At 44.3% G+C, this 19,562-nt stretch overlaps 1 protein-coding gene across 2 annotated transcripts in view; it reads right to left on the reverse strand.

Annotated features, from left to right (window-relative positions):
* LOC140491580 (reticulon-4 receptor-like 1) overlaps window positions 1-19,562 on the reverse strand; it is a 64,569-nt gene that overhangs the window by 8,635 nt on the left and 36,372 nt on the right. The window lies entirely within an intron of this gene.

Here is a 19,562-nt window from a genome sequence, read left to right on the forward strand (position 1 = left end):
CGAGGGCCAAAGGGCCTGTACTGCGCCGTATTGTTCTATGTTCTATGTTAAAACTGCTATCAGCATATAAATATCTAAAAGTTGGTAACAAGAGGCAAAGAACCAAGAGGAGACTGAAAAGGAGATTTATGTATGGAGGTAGCAGGCCAAGACATTAAATGAGAATTTTGCATCTGTTTTTATACAGGAAGAAGATTCTCCAGGCAGTTAAAAGCATTGGACAGATTTAAAATAGATAAACAGGGCACATTAGATAGATAGCTGTTAGAGGTAAAAAGTCACTAGGACTGGATTAGATGCACTGAGAGAATAGGGATGAAAATTGCATGTACTGGCCATAAATTTTTAAAACATCGTTGGGATACAGTGGGAGCTGATGGTAGAGATCTGGAGAATTGCAAATGTTACACACTTATTCAAAGAGGTACGTGTTAAGGCTGAACACAACACTTCAAAACAGATAGCTTAACCTTAATAGTGGGCACGCTTTTAGAATTGATACTAAGATGATATCCTGGAGGGCTCATCCCGTGAGACCAGTTGGGTAGAACTCAGGAATAAGAAAGATGTAATCACTAAGATAGAGTTATATTATAGGCCTCCCAGTAGCCAGTGGGAGATAAAGGAGCAGATATGTAAGTAGATCATGATAAGGTATAAAAAGGGTTGTTAAAGTGGGTGACAAAAAATTCCCCGTATAGACTGGGACTCCCTTAGTGCCAGGGGCTTAGATGGGGAAGAACTTGTTAGGTGCATCCAGAAGGATTTTTTGAAATTATATGTATCTCGTCCAACTAGGAAAGCGGCCATACTAGACCCTGTATTGGGGAATGAGCCTGGCCAGACAATCGAATTTTCAGTGGGGTAGCATTGTGGGAATAGTGATCATAATTCTATACGTTTTAACGTAATTAAGGATAAGGAGAAGACTAATCTTGAGTGAAAATGCTAAATTGGTGGAATGCTGATTACAACAGTATTGGGCAGGCACGGGAGAAATTAGATTTGATGTACAAGGTTTGGGAACCCTGGATGACAAGAGACATTAAAAGTTTAGCCAAAAAGAGAAAGGAAGCATATGTACAGTTTAAGAAACTGAAATCAGACAAGACGTTTAAAGAATATAAAGGAAGCATAAAAGAATTTAAGCAAGGTATTAGGAAGGTTAAAAGGGGCCATGGAATGGCCTTGGTAATTAGGATTAAGGAGAATCCTAAGGCATTTTATACGTATATTAGGAGCAAGAATGTAGCTTGGGAAAGGATAGGTCCACTCAAGGACAAAGGAAGGAATTTATCCATGGAACTAGAGGAAGTGGGTGAGGTCCTCAATGAGTACTTCTCATCAGTATTCAGTGAGGAGAATGATATGTATGATAAGATTAAGAAGAGGTATATTGATATTCTAGGGTGTGTTAATATTAAGGAGAAGGAGGTGCTGGGTGCCTTGAAAAACATTAAGATAGATAAGTCTCCAGGGCCTGATGGGATCTATCTCAGGATATTGAGGGAGGCAAGGGTGGAGGGATTGTTGGGGCCTTGACAGATTTGTATTCCTCTTTAACCACAAGTGAGGTCCCAGAAAACTGGAGAATAGTCAACGTTATTCATTTGTTTAAAAAGAGCCATAGGATTAATCCAGGAAATATAAGGGGGTGAGGCCTTATATTTGTGGTAGGGAAATTATTGGAAAGGATTCAAAGGGACAGAATTTTCTTGCATTTGGAAAATACTGGATTTATTAAGGATAGTCTGCATGGTCTTGTGTGGGGGAGGTCTCGTCTCACAAATTTGATTGAGGGTAGGATACTGGTTGTTGTCTACGTGGACTTTACTAAAGCACTTGACAAGGTCCCTCATGGTAGAAGGTTAAGTCACATGTGATCTGTGGTGAGTTGCTAAGTTGGATACAAAATAGGCTTGGTCATTGAAGTCCGAGGATAATTGTAGAAGAGTGTTTTTTTTCTGGCTGGAGGTCTGTGACCAGTGGTGGTGGAATACTGTTGTTTAGAATATATAGAAGCGATTTGGATGAAAATGCAGGTAGTTGGATTAGTAAATTTGCAGGTGACATGAAAATCATTGGAGTTGCGGACAGTGAGGGAGGTTGTCAAAGGTTTCAGCTGGATGTGGATCAGTTGGAAAGTTGGTTAGGGAAATGGCAGATGGAGTTTAATTTGCACAAGTGTTGGGTAGTGCATGCATTTTGGAAGGTCAAATGCAAGAGGTAACTAAACAGTAAATGCCAGGACCCTTAGACGAATTGATATACAGAGGGATCTTGGGGTGCAAGTCTATAGCTCCCTGAAAGAGGCAGTACAAGTCGATCAGGTGGTAAAGAAGGCACCCAGCGTGCTTCCTTTCATCAACTGGGGCATTGAGTATAAAAATTGGCAAGTCATGTTGCAGTTGTATAAAACTTTAGTCAGGCCACATTTGCAGTTCTGGTCCCCACATATAGGAAGGATGTGAAGGCTTTGGATATGGTGCAAAAGGGGTTTACCAGGATGTTGCCTGGATTGCAGTGTATTAGCTATAAGGAGAGGTTGGATAAATGTGGATTGTTTTCTCTGGAGCATCAGAGGCTGAGAGGCAACCTTATAGAAGTTTATAAAATTATGAGAGGCATAGATAGGGTGGATAAACGGAGTCTTTTTCCCAGGGTGGAAATACCAAATACCATGGGGCATCACTTTAAGGTGAAAGGGAAATGTGCAGAGCAAGATTTTTACACAGAGGGTGGTAGGTGTCAGGAATATTCTGCCAAGGGAAGTGGTAGAAGCAGAGATGATAGCAGCGTTTAAGGGGCATTTAAAGGAACACGTGAACAGGCAGAGAATAGAGGGATATGGATCATGTGTGGGCAGATGGGATTATTTTAGAATGGCATCATGGTTGGCACAGACATGGACTGAAGAGCCTGATCCTGTGCCGGACTGTTCTATATTTTATGATAATTTGAGACAAAATTAACAATCGTTTGGATAAATGTGATTAGATTAGATTAGATTAGATTACTTACAGTGTGGAAACAGGCCCTTCGGCCCAACAAGTCCACACCGCCCCACCGAAGCGTAACCCACCCATACCCCTACATCTACATTTACCCCTTACCTAACACTATGGGCAATTTAGCATGGCCAATTCACCTGGCCTGCACATCTTTGGACTGTGGGAGGAAACCGGAGCACCCGGAGGAAACCCTCGCAGACACGGGGAGAACGTGCAAACTCCACACAGTCAGTCGCCTGAGGCGGGAATTGAACCCGGGTCTCAGGCGCTGTGAGGCAGCAGTGCTAACCACTGTGCCACCGTGCCGCCCACAATTAATTAAAGTTTAATTAATGGAAATCGGCATGGACTTGTTACAGTAAAATTTGTTTGGATGATAGAGAAGCTTAGTGAGATTAATAGAATGGATGTAATCTACACAAGCATCCAAAAGGCATTTGCAAAGACGTCACAGAACATACTTTTCAAGAAAGCTTGAGTACAGGAAATAAAAGGGATAGGGCAGCATGGATTATGAATAGATTGAGTGACAGGAAAGAGAGAGTACTTCGTAGACTGGAGGACACAATGTATAATGGGGATTTGCCCAATGGTTAGTGTTTAGATCCCTGCTTTACTTATTGTGGGCATGCAAGACACAATTTCAACACAATACAAAACTTGTGTGTATTCGGAACTGTGAGAAGGATGGTGTTAAACTTTAAAAAGGGCATAAACTTGCTGCTGGTAAGGACAGACAAGTGACAGATGAAATTTGATGCTGATGATGGTGACATGATCCATTTTGACAGGAAGAACGTGGAAAGACAATATCAAATGAAGGATACAGTTCTAAAGGGGACAGGAACAGAGCGGCCTAGCGTTCATGCCTACAAATCATTGAAGGTAGCAGTCGAGAAAATAGTTAATAAGTATATCAGATCTTGGCATTGAAAATAGAGACATTGAATACAATGCCAAGGGACTTACAGTAAACCTGTAAAAATCATACATTCAGCCTCCAGTCAGGAGATTATTTTCAGTATAGACACCACCATCTCAGAATTCTGAACACAGTAGAAAGAGTGCAGAAAAGATTCACAAGAATAGCTCGGGGGATGAGGAACTTCGGTTACTTGGATAGGATGAACAAATGGGGTGGGGGGGGGGGGGGGGTTCTGTGAAGAGATGAGCTGATTGAGGTATTTAAGCTCATGAGGGGTCTGGACAGAGGGAGTATGGAGCAACTGTGCACTATTGTTCAACAGAAGGATCCAGAACCAGTCAAGAGAAGTAGCCATGTCAAGAGAAAAGACTATGTTACCCCAGTAAGTGATTTGGAGCTGGAGTGTACTTCCAAGATTGTCTCTATTACAATCAGTCAAGGTTCAAAAGAGAATTGGACCTTTAGCCAGCGAGACAGAATTGCAGGTCCATAAAGAGACGGCAGGGGTGTGGGGCTAATTGAGTCGCTGCGGCAGAGAGCCAGCACCGATAGAGTGGGCCAAATGGCTTCCTTGTGAGCTGCAATCATTCAGGGAGCACTCTCTCTGGCCTTGTACTACCAACACTAATCTCTCTTTCCTTCCACTCTGTCACAGAACTCTACTTTTTATCCTTATTCCCATTCTCGTCTTGCTAAAAACCAATTCCTTCTTTCCACAGGGTACTTTACATATGGGAAAGAGAGTCTGAGAGTACTTTTTAAAAGTTAAAATCAGGCAATGAAGCAGAGCTGATCAAAGCAAATTTGTTTAAAGGATAAGTCAATAGGGATTCTGTGGCAGACATTGAAGGGAGTATTTCAGAATAGACAGAATAGACTAAGAAAAATTCCAAGGGACAGATTCACCTTCTCTGGTTAACTAGAAAGGTTGAAGACATATAAAAGAAAAAACATCTAATTGTGCAAGGCTGGGTAGCAGATTACAAGATTGGACAGAATATAAAAACAGTAAAAGTTGACTAAAAAATTAATGAAGGAAAAATTAGAGTACAGGATAAATTTAGCCAGAAATCTAAAAAGAGATCGTAAGAGCTTCCATAAATATTTTAAAAGGAAAGGAGCTAGCAAATTGTGCTTTAGTCCCCTCAAAAGTTGAGTCAGGGGAATTAATAATGGTAAATAAAAAGATGACAGATGATTTGAACAGGTATTTTGCATCACTGTGGTGGATGCAAGTAACATCCCAGAAGCAGCTATAAATCAGGAGAAAGAAGAGAGGGAAGAATGCAGGAAAATTACAGTCAGTGGGGAAATAGTACTGATTAAATTATTGGAGCTGACGAATGCTCAGCTCCTCATGGACTTGATGCTAAAGCTTTGAAAGAAGTGGCAAGTGAGATTGTTGAAGCATAATTATTCACAGTTCCTTAAATTCAAAAATGTCCGATTACTTTGCTCAAAAAAGGTACACAGCAATTGGGAAACTGTCATATGGAAAATGTTAGGATCTGTTATTTAAAAGGTTCAAGCAGGGCACATAGATAAACTAAAGGCAATCAGTTGGAATCCATGTTGTTTTGTAGAAGGGAAATCATGTTTAACTAATATCTTGGACAAAAACAGAACTCCTGACGAAGGGGCAGTCCCTGAAAGCTTGTGGTTTAAAATAAACCTGTTGGACTATAACCTGGTGTCGTGTGATTGCTGACTTTGTCCACCTCAGCCCAGCATTGGCACCTCCACATAATGTATTGGAGTTCTTTGAGTACCATGTGCTGTGCAGAAAAGGGATGTGCTGTACTTAGATTTCCAAATGGTATTTGATAATGTACCACCTAAAAGGTTATTGTTAAAAAGCTCATGATGAGGTCATCGGGGAAAGAGAGAATATGGACTTGAGGTTACAATCAGATCAGCCAAGACTTTATTAGAGAGCAGAGCAAGCTTAAGAGGCTAAATGGCTTCCCCTTGCTCCATGTTTGTATCTTTATATGACTTGAGTATCCAGCTCAAACTCACTGTTATTTTCTTAATGCCTTCCACTTCTGCAGTTTTAAACCTCGGCATTTTCCAACGTTTCTAAATGAAAGAAAGTGCTTTGTCATCAGGAGGTAGCAGGTTTTACTGCCTTCTTGGTTCTCAAGGTCAGTTACATGTGGATAAGGAGATGAATCAATCATCAATCAATCATCCTCCCGATTGTATAGGTTAAGTTCAAACAACGATGGGCCCCTTTTGTGGTACGGTGGTAGTGTCCCTACCTGTGGATGTGGAGGCCCAGTTTCAAGTCTCCCAGCAGGTTGATTAGAGAAAAGTAGGTTAAATTCCAGAATGGCACGGTGGCCCAGTGGTTAGCACTGCTGCCTCACAGCGCCAGGGACCCAGGTTTGATTCCACGCTCGGTCGACTGTCTGCGTGGGTTTCCTCCGGGTGCTCCAGTTTCCTCTCACAATCCAAAAGCTGTGCTGGTGAGGTGAATTGGCCATGCTAAATTGTCCACAGTGTTGAGGGGTGTATGGGTTGCGTGCATTAGACAGGGGTAAATGTCGGGGAATGGGTTTGGGTGGAATACTCTTCACTGGGTCGGTGTAGATTTGTTGGGCTGAAAGGCCTGGTCCCACACTGTAGGAATTCTAAGATAAGAAATTCAAACATTGACTGACTCACTGCCTATAAGATTGGGAGAGGTTAATATTTAAGAAATATTAAGCTGTGTACTTGCAATGATAAGAATATGGGCGAAGAGATGGAAAATGGAACTCGAGTAGTTAGGTGGTTGTTTTTGACTGGTTCAGACCTGATGAGGTCTGTGCTATAGACCTCTTTGACTTGTCATGTGTATGATAGCTTTCCTTGTCGTTGTTTCCCATTAGCTTTTGGCTCTTGTTCTGAAAGCTATCAGTTGAGGCAGCTACCTGGGGGTCACCTCTTGGTCAGGTTTTTGTACACTTTCTCCAGACACGCTGAACTCAGTGTGCAGTAATGTGCTGAGTGCCAGTTGTAGCTCAGAGAGAAACACGTCAGCTTCTCCTTCACAGGGTTAGTGGGTTGAAAGACCCCTTTAGCATTTTGCATCCAGAGTGCAGGCTGCTACTCCAATGCAGGCCAATATTAATCTCCAACCATTATTTTTTTAAAAATCAGCTTATGTGCTTTGTACTACAGTTTGTGGGATCTTGCTGTGTCTTTTATTCCTCTGGGCATCACTGGTTGGACCAGCATTTATTGCACAGCCCTAAATGTGCAGAGGGCAATGAAGAGTCAGCCATGTTTACAAAATTATGAGGGGCATGGATAGGATAAATAGACAAAGTCTTTTCTCTGGGGTGGGGGAGTCCAGAATTAGAGGGCACAGGTTTATGGTGAGAGGGGAAAGATATAAAAGGGACTTAAGGGGCAACTTTTTCCCGCAGAGGGTGGTATGGGTATGGAATGAGCTGCCAGGGGAAGTGGTGGAGGCTGGTACAATTGCAACATTTAAGAGGCATTTGGATGGGTATATGAATAGGAAGGGTTTGGAGGGATATGGGCCGGGTGCTGTCAGGTGGGACGAGATTGGATTGGGATATCTGGTCAGCATGGACAGGTTGGACCGAAGGGTCTGTTTCCATGCTGTACATCTCTATGACACTATGTTGCTGTGGGTCTGGAGTCACATATAGATCAGACGAGGTAAGGATGGTAGATCCATAAATGGTATTATTAAATAAAATGGGCCTTCATTATAAGTCAGTATTGGTTACATATTCATCACTCGGCTCACTTGTTATTCCAGGTTTTTAGTTGAATCAAATGTTACCACTTTTGTCTGTCATTTATATAAATTATATAGATGAGAAAATCAAAATCACAGTTAGTAAGTGTGCCGATGACACCAAGATTGGTGGTATCGTGAACAGTGAAGAAGGGTATCTCAGATTACAAAGACGTCTTGATTATTGGGTCCATGCTTTAAAGAGTGACAATGGAGTTTCATTTGGATAAATGCAAAGTATTGGATTTTGGTAACACAGCCAAAGGCAAGACTTGTACAATTAAAAGTAGGGCCTTGGGTAATGCCTTAAAACAGACAGACGGAAGGGTTCGGGTACATAACTCTTTGAAGTTTGTACAGGATGGTTAAGAAGGCATTTAGCATGCTTACCATCATTGCTCAGTCTTTCGAGTGTAGGAGTTGGGGTGTCATGTTGATGATGTACAGGACATTGGTGAGGCCTGTTCTAGAGTACTGTGTCCAGTTCTGGTCACCTTGTTTTAGGAAGGGTATCAGGATGCCGATGGCAAAGGAGGATTTGACTTATAAGAAGGGGCTGGATAGGCTTGACCCGTTCTCACTGGATCGTAGGAAGTGACTTTATAGAGGTTTATAGAATAATGAGGAAAATGGATAAGGTGAAAGGCAGGTGTCTTTTCCCTCAGAGGGGGGAGTTTCAATACGAGGGGATGAGGTGAGAGGAGAAGGATTTAAAAAAGAAATGTGGGGCAATTTTTTGACACAGAGTCGTTCATGTGTGGAATGAACTTCCAGAGGAAGTGTTGGATGCGGGTACAGTTACAACGTTTAAAAGACATTTAGAAAAGTACCCGAATAAGAAATGTTTGTCGGGATATGGGCCAAGCGCAGGCCAGTGGGACTAGGGACTAGTTCAGTTTGGGATTATGAGGTAAAAACAATGACTGCAGATGCTGGAAACCAGATTCTGGATTAGTGGTGCTGGAAGAGCACAGCAGTTCAGGCAGCATCCAAGGAGCTTCGAAATCGACGTTTCGGGCAAAAGCCCTTCATCCACAGTTTGGGATTATGGTCAACATGGACTGGTTGGACTGAATGGTCTGCTTCTGTGCTGTATGACTCTATGGCTATCTGCCATGATGGGATTTGAACCCCTATTCCCAGAGCATTAACCCAAAGTTCTGGATTGCTAGCCCCAGTGACATTGTCACGACACCAGCCTTTTGTACTTCCTGCATTACAACAGTAACAAACTGCTTTGGGATGTCCTGAAGCGATGAAAGGCACTATTTGAATGCAGGGCTGTGTTTCCTAAACTGAGAGGGTGCTGCACCATCACATGGGCTGTTTTCTGTGGTGGGACATTGACACCATCTTGGACGATGCGAGATGCCGTGGTTTGATTGTGAAGGACAGCAGGTGAGGCTTCAGTCAGAATTCATCCCTCAACCAACATCATGAAAACAGATTACCCCATTTTGAGCACATGACTACAGGGACCTCACTGTGGATTAGCTGCTGTGTTTCTGACATTACAATGGTGACTGCACTCTGGGAGTACTTTGCAGGCTGGTGAAAGTGTTTTGAGATGCTTTTTGGGATGCAATAGGTGCTATAAAGATGAAAATCCCTCCTTTCTGACTCTACCCAGAAAGAGTTACTGCATTGAGGTCAATCCTGCCTTCAGACCACAGTGAGTAGAATGCAGTTGGGAGCAGGAATCCTGTTTGGCTATTTCTCCTCCTATAAGGATAAAGTGAGGACTGCAGATGCTGGAGAATCAGAGTCAAAACGTGTGGCGCTGGAAAAGCACAGCAGGTCAGGCAGAATCTAAGGAGCAGGAGAATCAGCATTTTGGCCATAAGCGGCTCAGTGTCCTGTCATCATGCATTCATTGGAGGTCCCACATAGAAGAGGATGACTCTGTCTTCCACTCTCAGATTGAATCTGTAGGTGGCTCCCACAGGCTCTGTTACACCTGGGGCAGATGGTGGTCACAGGAAGCGGATGGGTGGGGCAGCACATTCCTTGCATTGCTTCTGCCCGGCTTCCGTTTTTCTCCCGACGGGAACGTGCTCGACACCTTCCCGGATGCTCCTCCTCCACTTTGCTCAGTCTCGGGCCAGTGATTCCCAGGTGTCTGTGGGAATGTTGCAGTTCACCCATTGAGGCCTTGAGGGTATCCCTGAGGCACTTCCTCTGTCCACCTGGCGCCCACCTACCTGGGGAGTCTCGTGTCGGTCATGGGGACGAGGTGCCCAGCCCATCAAGTGGGGAGAGTGGGTTCAGTGCCTCGATACTGGAAATGTAGGCCTAGTCAACGATGCTGGGATTGCTGTGCCCGTCTTCCTGTCAATGTCCTACACTGACCTCTCAGCAAGTATTGGCTAATCCAACACAGAGTGGAGATGAAAGCATCAGCCAATTTGGCTGTGTGCTGTCAGTCTCGCAACTGACAATGCTTTGTTACTCAAGATTAGAGTGGTGCTGGAAAAGCACAGCAGGTCAGGCAGCATCCGAGGAGCAGGAAAATGACGTTACGGGCAAAAACCCTTCATCAGGAATGATGAAGGACTTTTGCAAGAAACGTTGATCTTCCTGCTCCTCGGATGCTGCCTGACCTGCTGTGCCTTCCCAGCACCACTCTAATCTTGACTCTAATCTCCAGCATCTGCAGTACCCACTTCTGCCAATTGCTTTGTTGCTGCAGAACCACTGGACTTGGGTTTGAGGGGGTGTGTATAATCCTGCCTGCCCCTACCTCCCTGCTCCCTCTTCCTATTCAGTCAAGCACCAGAGGGTCGATTAGTGCCTGAGGCCGACTCTAGATGCGAAGGGGACTCCCTGACCCGTTGACACAGAACATGGTAGAGAGGTCATGCAGAGGGTGGGAAATTGGTCAAAGGTTAGTATTGTAAATGCCCACTGCCCTCAGAATCAGGCTTTGCACTGAGTGCTCGAATTAATAAAAGGGATTTTGTTTTTTGAAAAACCATAATGTTTTCTGCCATTCAACAGCAGTGCCAGCACCTGCCTGCCCCACTTTGCGCCACCTCATTACGGCTGGCATCAAGCACTTCCAGAAATCTCTGACCCTCAAATAAAAGACAGCAGGCAACACAAAACTTGCGGATGTTTGGTTTGTTAATGAGTTTGATTGCTTAAATGGTGATTTCAAAAAGCCAGGCGAAAGTGAGGACTGCAGATACTGGAGATTAAGTCAAGAGTGTGGTGCTGGAAAAGCACAGCAGGTCAGGCAGCATCTGAGGAGCAGGAGAATCATCAGGAAGGACTTTTGCTCGAAAAGTCGATTTTCCTGCTCCTCAGATGCTGCCTGACCTGCTGTGTTTTTCCAGCAGCACACTCATTTCAAAATGCCAGACAGGATGCCAGCTCCAGTGTCCATTTGCCCATCTTCTGCAACTAGTCGGCTGGCACAATGACATCATGGCATATGGTGGCTCAGTGGTTAGCACTGGTACTTCACAGCACCAGGGATCTGGGTTCAATTCCAGCCTCGAGCGACTGTCTGTGTGGAGTTTGCACATTCTTGCCCTGTCTGCGTGGGTTTCCTCTGGGTTCCGCCCACAGTCTAAAGATGTGCAGGTTAGGGTGGATTGGCCGTGGGAAATCACCTCATGATGTGCAGGTTTTGTGTGTTAGCTGTGGTACAAATGTTTTTGCCAGGGTGGGGGAGGGGGGTGGGGTGGTTTAGTCTGGGTAGAATGATCTTTGGATGGTTAGTGCAGACTCAGTGGGCCGAATGGTCTTTACCTGCATTCCAGGGATTACTATGACATCACGTGTCAACATGCTGAATTTTTCATCAGTGCTAATGGGACAACATGTCTGGTTTGGGTACAGCAGGGCACATAAATGCTTCTCTGAAATATTCCAAAACTGTCCAATGGCATGTAAGGGCTAGAGAGACAGATTCAATGGAGTAAAGTAGACAGGCAGGAGGCTGGAGGAACATAGCAAGTCAGGCAGCATCAGGAGGTGGATCAGTCGACATTTTGAGTGTAACCTTTCTTCAATGGAGCAAATGGCCTCATTCTACAGTAAAGCAGCCATTGTCCCAGTGCAATCTTGCAGGATTTACTTTTTATTTTGCCATTTGTTTAAATTGGGAGCTGAGCATTGAGTCAGTGTCATTGTAGAGGGCAGCAAGTTCAGAGAGCTGGATGAACTGAAGTTGGAGCCTGAATTTTCTCAAATTACTTATCTCAAGGGAAGTGCTTACAATATATGTGGCATTGGCATAGCAACAAGCTGTGGCACAGAGGGCAGGGATGGAAGGGGTCATTCTTGTGTATTTGTACTGTGATGTTAATTCAAGCAAGGCAGGCTGAAGGGAGGGGGGAGAGAGAGAGAGAGAGAGAGAAGACGGAAGGTAATCTAACAACAGCACTTTAGTAACATTTAGCAACAGTAGGAGAAAGTGGAAAAGGGATTGAGTTGGATGATCAGCCATGACCATTTTGAATGGCAGAACAGATTTGAAGGGCTGAATGGCCTACTTTCTATGTTTCCCACGGCCCCTTTCCTTGAGCAGCTTTCTCTCACCTGGGGAATGGTCCAGTTACGGGGTGCCTTGTGGAGGGGAGGTAGACGTGGGTAATGGTAGGACATGAACCAGGAAGGAGTTTTCTCTGTAATACGTAGAAGGCACTGAACAGGCGGATCTGTCAAAAATGCTTAATCACTTTTAATCAATGCATCAATTTAAACAACCCATATTATTTATAGATAAATTCTTGATCAGTCAAGGGAATCAAGAGCTATGGGGGAAAATGCAGGAAAATAAGGAATTTCAGATCAGTTGTGGGCCTATTGAATAACAGAGCAGACTCAAGGGGCCGAATGGCCAACTGTTCTATCTCCTATGGTCTTTCACAGGGGGACATCATTTGAAGTGATGAAAGAATGACATTTGAATAAAAATTGGAAGATTATGATGATGATAATATTGAGACTGAAAAGGGAAGGAGGAATGGGTAGTTCACTGGCTCAGTGGTCAGCACTGTTGCCTCACAGGGTTCCGGGTTCAATTCCAGCCTTGGGAGAGTGTCTAGTTGGAACTTGCATCTTCTCCCTGTGTCTGCAAGCGTTTCCTTCGGGTGCTCCGGTTCCCTTCTACAGTCCAAAGGTGTGCAGGTGAGATGGACTGCCATGCTACATTGCCCATAGCGTTCAGGGATGTGCAGGCTAGATAGATTAACCAGGTAAATGCAGCGTTGCATAGTAGGGGCTTGTGCCTGGGTGGGACCCTCTTCAGATGGCCAGTGTGGACTCAATGGGCCATATGGCCTGCTTCCACACTGTAGGGATTCCATGAGTAACATGAGACAAAGGAGAGGTAACACTGTAGCGTTAGGGGTCTCAGTAGGGGCTGAATCTATTGCCCCTGTTTATTGTGTTCGGTCTGACAGTTTCCTGAGCTTCCCTTTGCTGATCAAGGTGAATACATTGGAGTGATAACCTTAAATAAAAACAGGTTTTAATCCACAAGACAAGTTCTCCTGTGCACAACTTGAAAGGCAGACGAAATGGGTTTGTTCACTGAGGTCTCGGTGTGTCCTGGGACTGAGTTCAAATTTGATCCAGACAGCAGCATTTGAGATGGACCTTCAATACACTGCCTGGGCCAGAAGCTCTGGAACTTCCTCCCAACCTCTGTACCTCTGCCTCTTCCATTCATAACAGCCTGACAATGGGGCATACTTCACCACACTTTTTCACTGTCTTGTTTGGACCTATCTTTTTTTTTAAGAAGTCTGACAATGCTCCCACAAGGTGGCTGGGGTACTGCATCAAAAGGTGCTACACAAATGCAAGTAGTTGTTGCTGGATGTCCCCCAGCCTGGTTGGGTATGAGCAGACGGAGGGAAAGACAGGTGCAGAGAGGATGTGCTAAAATGCTGCTGATTCTGACCATGTAAACACATATACAGACACACACACACATAGACACACACACACACAGAGCACCACACACGCAGACAGAAAGACAGACACACACACAGACAGGCACACACACACACAGACACCCACACAGACACACATACAGACACACACACATAGACACACACACAAGAGCCTAGCTCCCTTCAGCTCCAAGCGCCTTGTGAAACAAATGGTATTGTTTTGAATTATTAAAGAAACATCTTGCCATATTTTTTCATTTGCATACTTTAAACCTTAAACCTTGCAAGAATCTATAAGCAATATGAATTGATTTAAAGCGTTGAAGCATTTTTTAACAGATCTGTCTATTCATAGTCATGCATTTATTACAGAGAAAGCAAATATTAGAACCCTGAGGTTAACATTAGATGCTGTCCAACAGTTCAGTCAGGAGTTGAAAAGGGAAAATGACTGGTCTTGCCGCACCATTAGAATGAATCAAACAAAACATATAAGATGCCATGACCTCTTCCTTCTCAATGCAGGGGTTAAAGGAACAGCTGGATATTTCTGGTTGTATTCCCAATAATTCAAAGTAACTGTTGTCCGTTTTATAAAAAAAACTGTTCAAAGGGGCATGGATAGGGTGAACAGCCCAGGTCTTTTTCCCAGGGTAAGGGAGTCCAAAACTAGAGGGCACGGCTGAAAGTGAGAGGGGAAAGATTTAAAAGGAACCTAAAGGTACCTTTTTAATGCATAGGGTGGTGCATGTGTGGAATGAGCTGCCAGAGGAAGTAGTGGAGGCTGCTACAATTACAACATTTAAAAGGCAACTGGATGGGTATATGAATAGGAAGGGTTTAGAGGGATATGGGCCAAATGGGAGTAGATTAATTTAGGATATCTGGTCAGCATGGGCGATTGGACCGAAGGTGTCTGTTTCCATGCTGTGTGCCTCTGTAACAGTATACAATATAAATCATAAAACGAGGAGGCCACAACTGAAAATATCAACTTGATTGCAGTGCCTTTGAATCAAAAAGGAAAAGAAGGAACTTGTGCTTTAATAAATATGGAAAAGAACTTACATTTGTCTATTGACCTGGGGACATGCCAAAGAATGGTGGACTGAGAGCTGCAAAATGAGTTGGGGCTGGATTGCTCTTTTTTGACATCTTTGTAGACACACTGAGTCTCCTTCAGTTCCATAAATCTTCCATGTTGCAGTAAATGAACTAATTCAGAAAAGTATTCGCTGCTGTTATGTAAAAGTAGGAATAGCCAATTTGTATACAGCAAACTCCTACAGCAGCAGTACGTGGATGGATGACCTGGGGTTTTCTTTGGTCATATTGGCTGGAGGATTGATAGGAGCAGAATATATTGCATCCTTCAAACATCTCAGGTCATTTTCTCTACAACAAATGCAGCTTTTGTAGTGTTGGGAACGCTGTCTTGAAAAAAGCTGGGCAAAGAGGCTGCAGACCGTAAGCCTATAAGCCAGGTCAGTCACAAAGCTTTTATTAATAATGAAATGCTGCACACACTCATGGCCATCACCCGAGGTTACAAAGGACAGTTCGCCAGACTGCTCACTTTTCGGCGCATTCCATGTTTATCACCCTGCCTATGGCTGTCATTGTTCCACCATTTTTACAGTTTGTAGCTGTACCAATACCAGAGGCATCTGCATTCCATAAACCCTTTACACGGTCTTGATATCTCTTTTCATGTCTTTTTGATCTTGCGCTCGACAGAAAAAAAAATCAGTGTTTTAGGATCAGTGTGCGACAAGAAAAGGGTTACACCATCAAAGCTACAAGATTGCGTCTTTGGTTTAGACAGTGTGGAAGCAAATCAAAATGTAAATATTCATCTGCCTGGCCTCCTGCACAGATCATGTTCCGTTAGTTGACTTTCTCAGCCTTAGGTTTATCTGCACAATTTAAAATTGAACTTTTTCTTCTGTGTGAAACAGTTATCTTCGCTTTTCCTCAATCTTAACCTCTTCGCTGCAGGCAGACCCAGGAGCTCTATTGCACACAAAGGGGTACAATCAGCAATTAGGATTTAACTTTTTAGGGACTTGAATGCTAACCACACTGTGTAACTCCCCTGCCCTTTCCCTACAAGGTGTCATCAAACTGTTTAACAGCCTTCAGAACCACCTGAACAGGCTGTTGGGGCCCAATGTTCTTTTCCAAAGCTGTGGTGATGCCAATGGTGTGGCACTCCCTCAGCAGGAGAGTCGGCTTAAGTTATCAGGTCACATATCTGGAGTGCCTGTGCCCTCCTGACTCAGAAACAAGAGTGCCTCCCTCTGACATACCTCAACAGGTTTATTTCCCAAACCCTGTATTATTCTACAGGCAACACAAACTAGCAGTTTTGACTTGGTCTGTTCCTCGGCTCCTGGCTTCCACTAAGGGGCAGCATTGAGCAATTCAACATCCCACCTTTTCCCTGGGTGAAGAGGTTACCTCTGACTTTCCTGCCAGTTCATCAATCACCATCATACTGTTACAGCACTTAGCCCTGGACACAAACCACAAGTGGAAATATCTTTTCCACACCTGCTGAATCCACTGAACACCTTCAGAGTTTACATCTTAAGACCATAAGGTATCAGAATAGCATTAGACCATTTGGCCCTTTGAGTCTGCTCCATCATTCTATCATGGCTAATATGTTTCTCAATCTCATTCTCCCTTCTCCCCATCACCCTTGACCCCTTTATTAATCAAGCACCTACCTATCTCTGTCTTAAAGGCTCTCGATGACTTGGCCTCCACAGCCCTCCGACAATGAGTTCCACAGATTCATTACTGTCTGGCTGAAAGGATTCCTCCTCATCTCAGTTCTAAAGGCTCATCCCTTCATTCTGGGGGCTGATCCCTCAGGTCCTGGTCTCTCCTACCAGGGGAAACATCACTTATGGTCTCCACAGCTAGCCTTTCTTCTTCTGGAGAAGGGAGCCTCAGCCTGTTCAATCTCTCTCAATGATCATAACTTCTCACTTTGGGTGGGGTGGAGGGGTCAGGTAGCTCAGTAGGGTAGACAGCGCGTTTGTGCTAACAGCATGGGCTCAATTCTCACATCAGCTCAGGTTACCACTGAGGATTCTCCTTCTCATCCTCTCCCCTAAACTGGGTGTGTGATGACCGTCAGTCACCTCTGTCTCATGAGAGAGCAGTATTATGGTCCTCTAGGACTGTAGCCACTTAACCCCTCAATGACCCAGAAAAGTGAATTCAACAAAAGGTGTTCACTGATAGGGTTCCTGCAGTGCTGTCCTGTCTCTGCTCCTCTGGACTGCAGTGGTTCAAGAATTGGAGATGCCGGTGTTGGACAGGGGTGGACAAAGTTAAAAATCACACAACACCAGGTTATAGTCCAACAGGTTTAATTGGAAGCACTAGCTTTCTGAGCGCTGCTCCTTCACAACTACCTGATGAAGGAGCGGCACTCCAAAAGCTAGTGCTCCCAATTAAAGCTGTTGGACAATAACCTGGTGTTGTGTGATTTTCAAGAAGGCAGAGCACCACCACCTTCTCAGGGGCAACTAGGGATGGGCAATAAATGTAGGCGCCATATCCCAAGAGTGACTGAAAAAAAATCTCTAGTTCTGCTCTCCCATGCAACTGAAAGACATGAAAAAACAGTGAAGAAATACCTCAAAACAACATTGTCAATGTGAGGGAAATCTTGTACAATGAAGAATCGAAGACCATGTTATATCAGGACGGGATTGCACAGTGTATCACACTGACCTTTAACCTAGAAAGTGTGGTCAAACTCCCCCTCCACGACGATGGGATGAAGATCGTACATTGTCATGAAGCTAATTATAGCTGACACAATCGCTGTAATGACTGAAGGGAGTGCATCAAAGGTTTATCAGACTGATCCCTGGGAAAACGAGGCTGACATGCGAAGACAGTTAGGAGTTTATAAAAGGAGGGGAGATCTCATAGAAACCTATAAAATTCTAACAGGACTAGACAGGCTGAATACAGGAAGCATGTGCCTGATGACAGGGGAGTCCAGAACCAGGGGTCAGAGTTCAAGGATATTGGGAAGACTATTTAGGACTGAGATGAGGAGAAATGTCTTCATCCAGAGAGTGGGAAGCCTATGGAATTCTCTGCCACAGGAAGTGGTTGAGGCCAAAACATTGAATGTTTTCAAGAGGGAGTTAGACATAGTTCTTAGGGCAAAAGGGATAAAATGGTATGGGGAAAAAGCAAGAACTGAGTTGGATGATCAGCCATGTTGAATGGTGGAGCAGACTTGAAGGGTCTATTCCAGTTCCTATTCTATGTCTCAGAGGGCCATAAGCTATTTTCTCATGAGATGGGGATAACTGATGGTCAGTATAGCCAAGTGTCATCACATCTCAGACAAAGGGTGAGAATTGAGAAGGCAGGGGTTTCAGGGACCTCAACCAGGATGGGAATTGAACCCACACTGTTGGCATCACTGTCACAACCTAGACAAATGGGCTAACCAGCTCCCATGCTCACACAGCTCATGCAAAGCAGCAGGAACCCTGCTGGGTCAGATCTGCTCTGTTGGCAGCATGGGGATAGTGTTGCTCTCGGGTGGATGTTCAGTCACATGGTTGGGGCAGAGGGCCTGAGAACATTGCTCTCTTGGAGTCAGAAAGCTACAGGATCAAGATCCACTCCATACACTTGAATCTATGATGACAAACCCAGTGCAGTACTGTAGGAGTGCTGCAGTGCTGACCACCTCTACAAAGAGATGTGGAGGATCCCATTGTGCTGATTGAAAAAACAGCAAGGGAGGAATCCCCTTGTTCCCAAAGCCAAATGCTATCCTTTTACCAACCTCTCAAAAATTAAATCATCTGGTCATTAATGTACTATGGTGTAGGGGGATTTTGCTGTGCACAAATTGGCTGCCACATTTCCCCCAACTGCACTTCAAATGAACTTCTCCAGCTGTAAAATGTTTTGGAGGGGACCTGGCGTTGTGAACGTCGCTATGGAAAGAAATGCAAGTTCTGTCTAATTATTGGCCCACTGGGCAATCCCTGACCCAGGGGTACGAGAGACATTGAGTCAGCAACTCTCTGACCTGTCTCCTCTCAGTCAGAATGAACACTCCCCTTGCCTCTGAGCCAGAAACAGTGTCGGCCGTGGATTTATAAATAGTGCGAGGACAACACATCGTGGGCTGTGTGTAGGGGGGGTGTTTCTTCACCGGTGCGGCGAGAGTGCGGCAGTTAAGGAGCTGTGCAGAGAAAAGAAAGTTGTGTTGCAGATTCATGTGGTGCCTAATCAGCAGAGAATTTACACTTTAATGACTGTGAAGCCCACATTCTCTGTTTAAATCTGCAGCTGCCCACGGGAACTTAAGTAACAGTGAAGCACACCTTCTCCTATTAACTGTATGAGTAGTTCCGAACAATTATTTGTTAAACACTTGTTAGAAATCTCTCTTCAGAGCAGTAAATCGGGAGCGTGTTGCAGTCCACAGCCCAATGTATTGACAAACATATCAGATTCTGCTACCATAAATACAAGTGTCTTCTTGGAGACTCTAAAATCACTATCTTTGGCCCCACACAGTTAGACACAAACAGTTAGATCAACAACTCAATATCTGATAATGGAGCCATTGATATCAGCATCCAGCAGCAGGTCCTTCGATAGGGTAAGAAAGACTTACATAGTCTTTCACAACCCCCGGTTGTTCCAAAGAGCAGGGAGAAGGCGTTTGGTATGCTTTCCTTTATTGGTCAGAGTATTGAGTATAGACTTTGGGAGGTCATGTTGCGGCTGTACAGGACATTGGTTAGGCCACTGTTGGAATATTGAGTGCAATTCTGGTTTCCTTCCTATCAGAAAGATGTTGTGAAACTTGAAAAGGTTCAGAAAAGATTTACAAGGATGTTTCCAGGGAGAGACCAAATAGACTGGCACTGTTTTCCCTGGAGCATGGGAGGCTGAGGGTTGACCTT

This window comes from Chiloscyllium punctatum, chromosome 19, assembly GCF_047496795.1.
Source record: "Chiloscyllium punctatum isolate Juve2018m chromosome 19, sChiPun1.3, whole genome shotgun sequence".
In the NCBI taxonomy this organism is placed as follows: domain Eukaryota; kingdom Metazoa; phylum Chordata; class Chondrichthyes; order Orectolobiformes; family Hemiscylliidae; genus Chiloscyllium; species Chiloscyllium punctatum.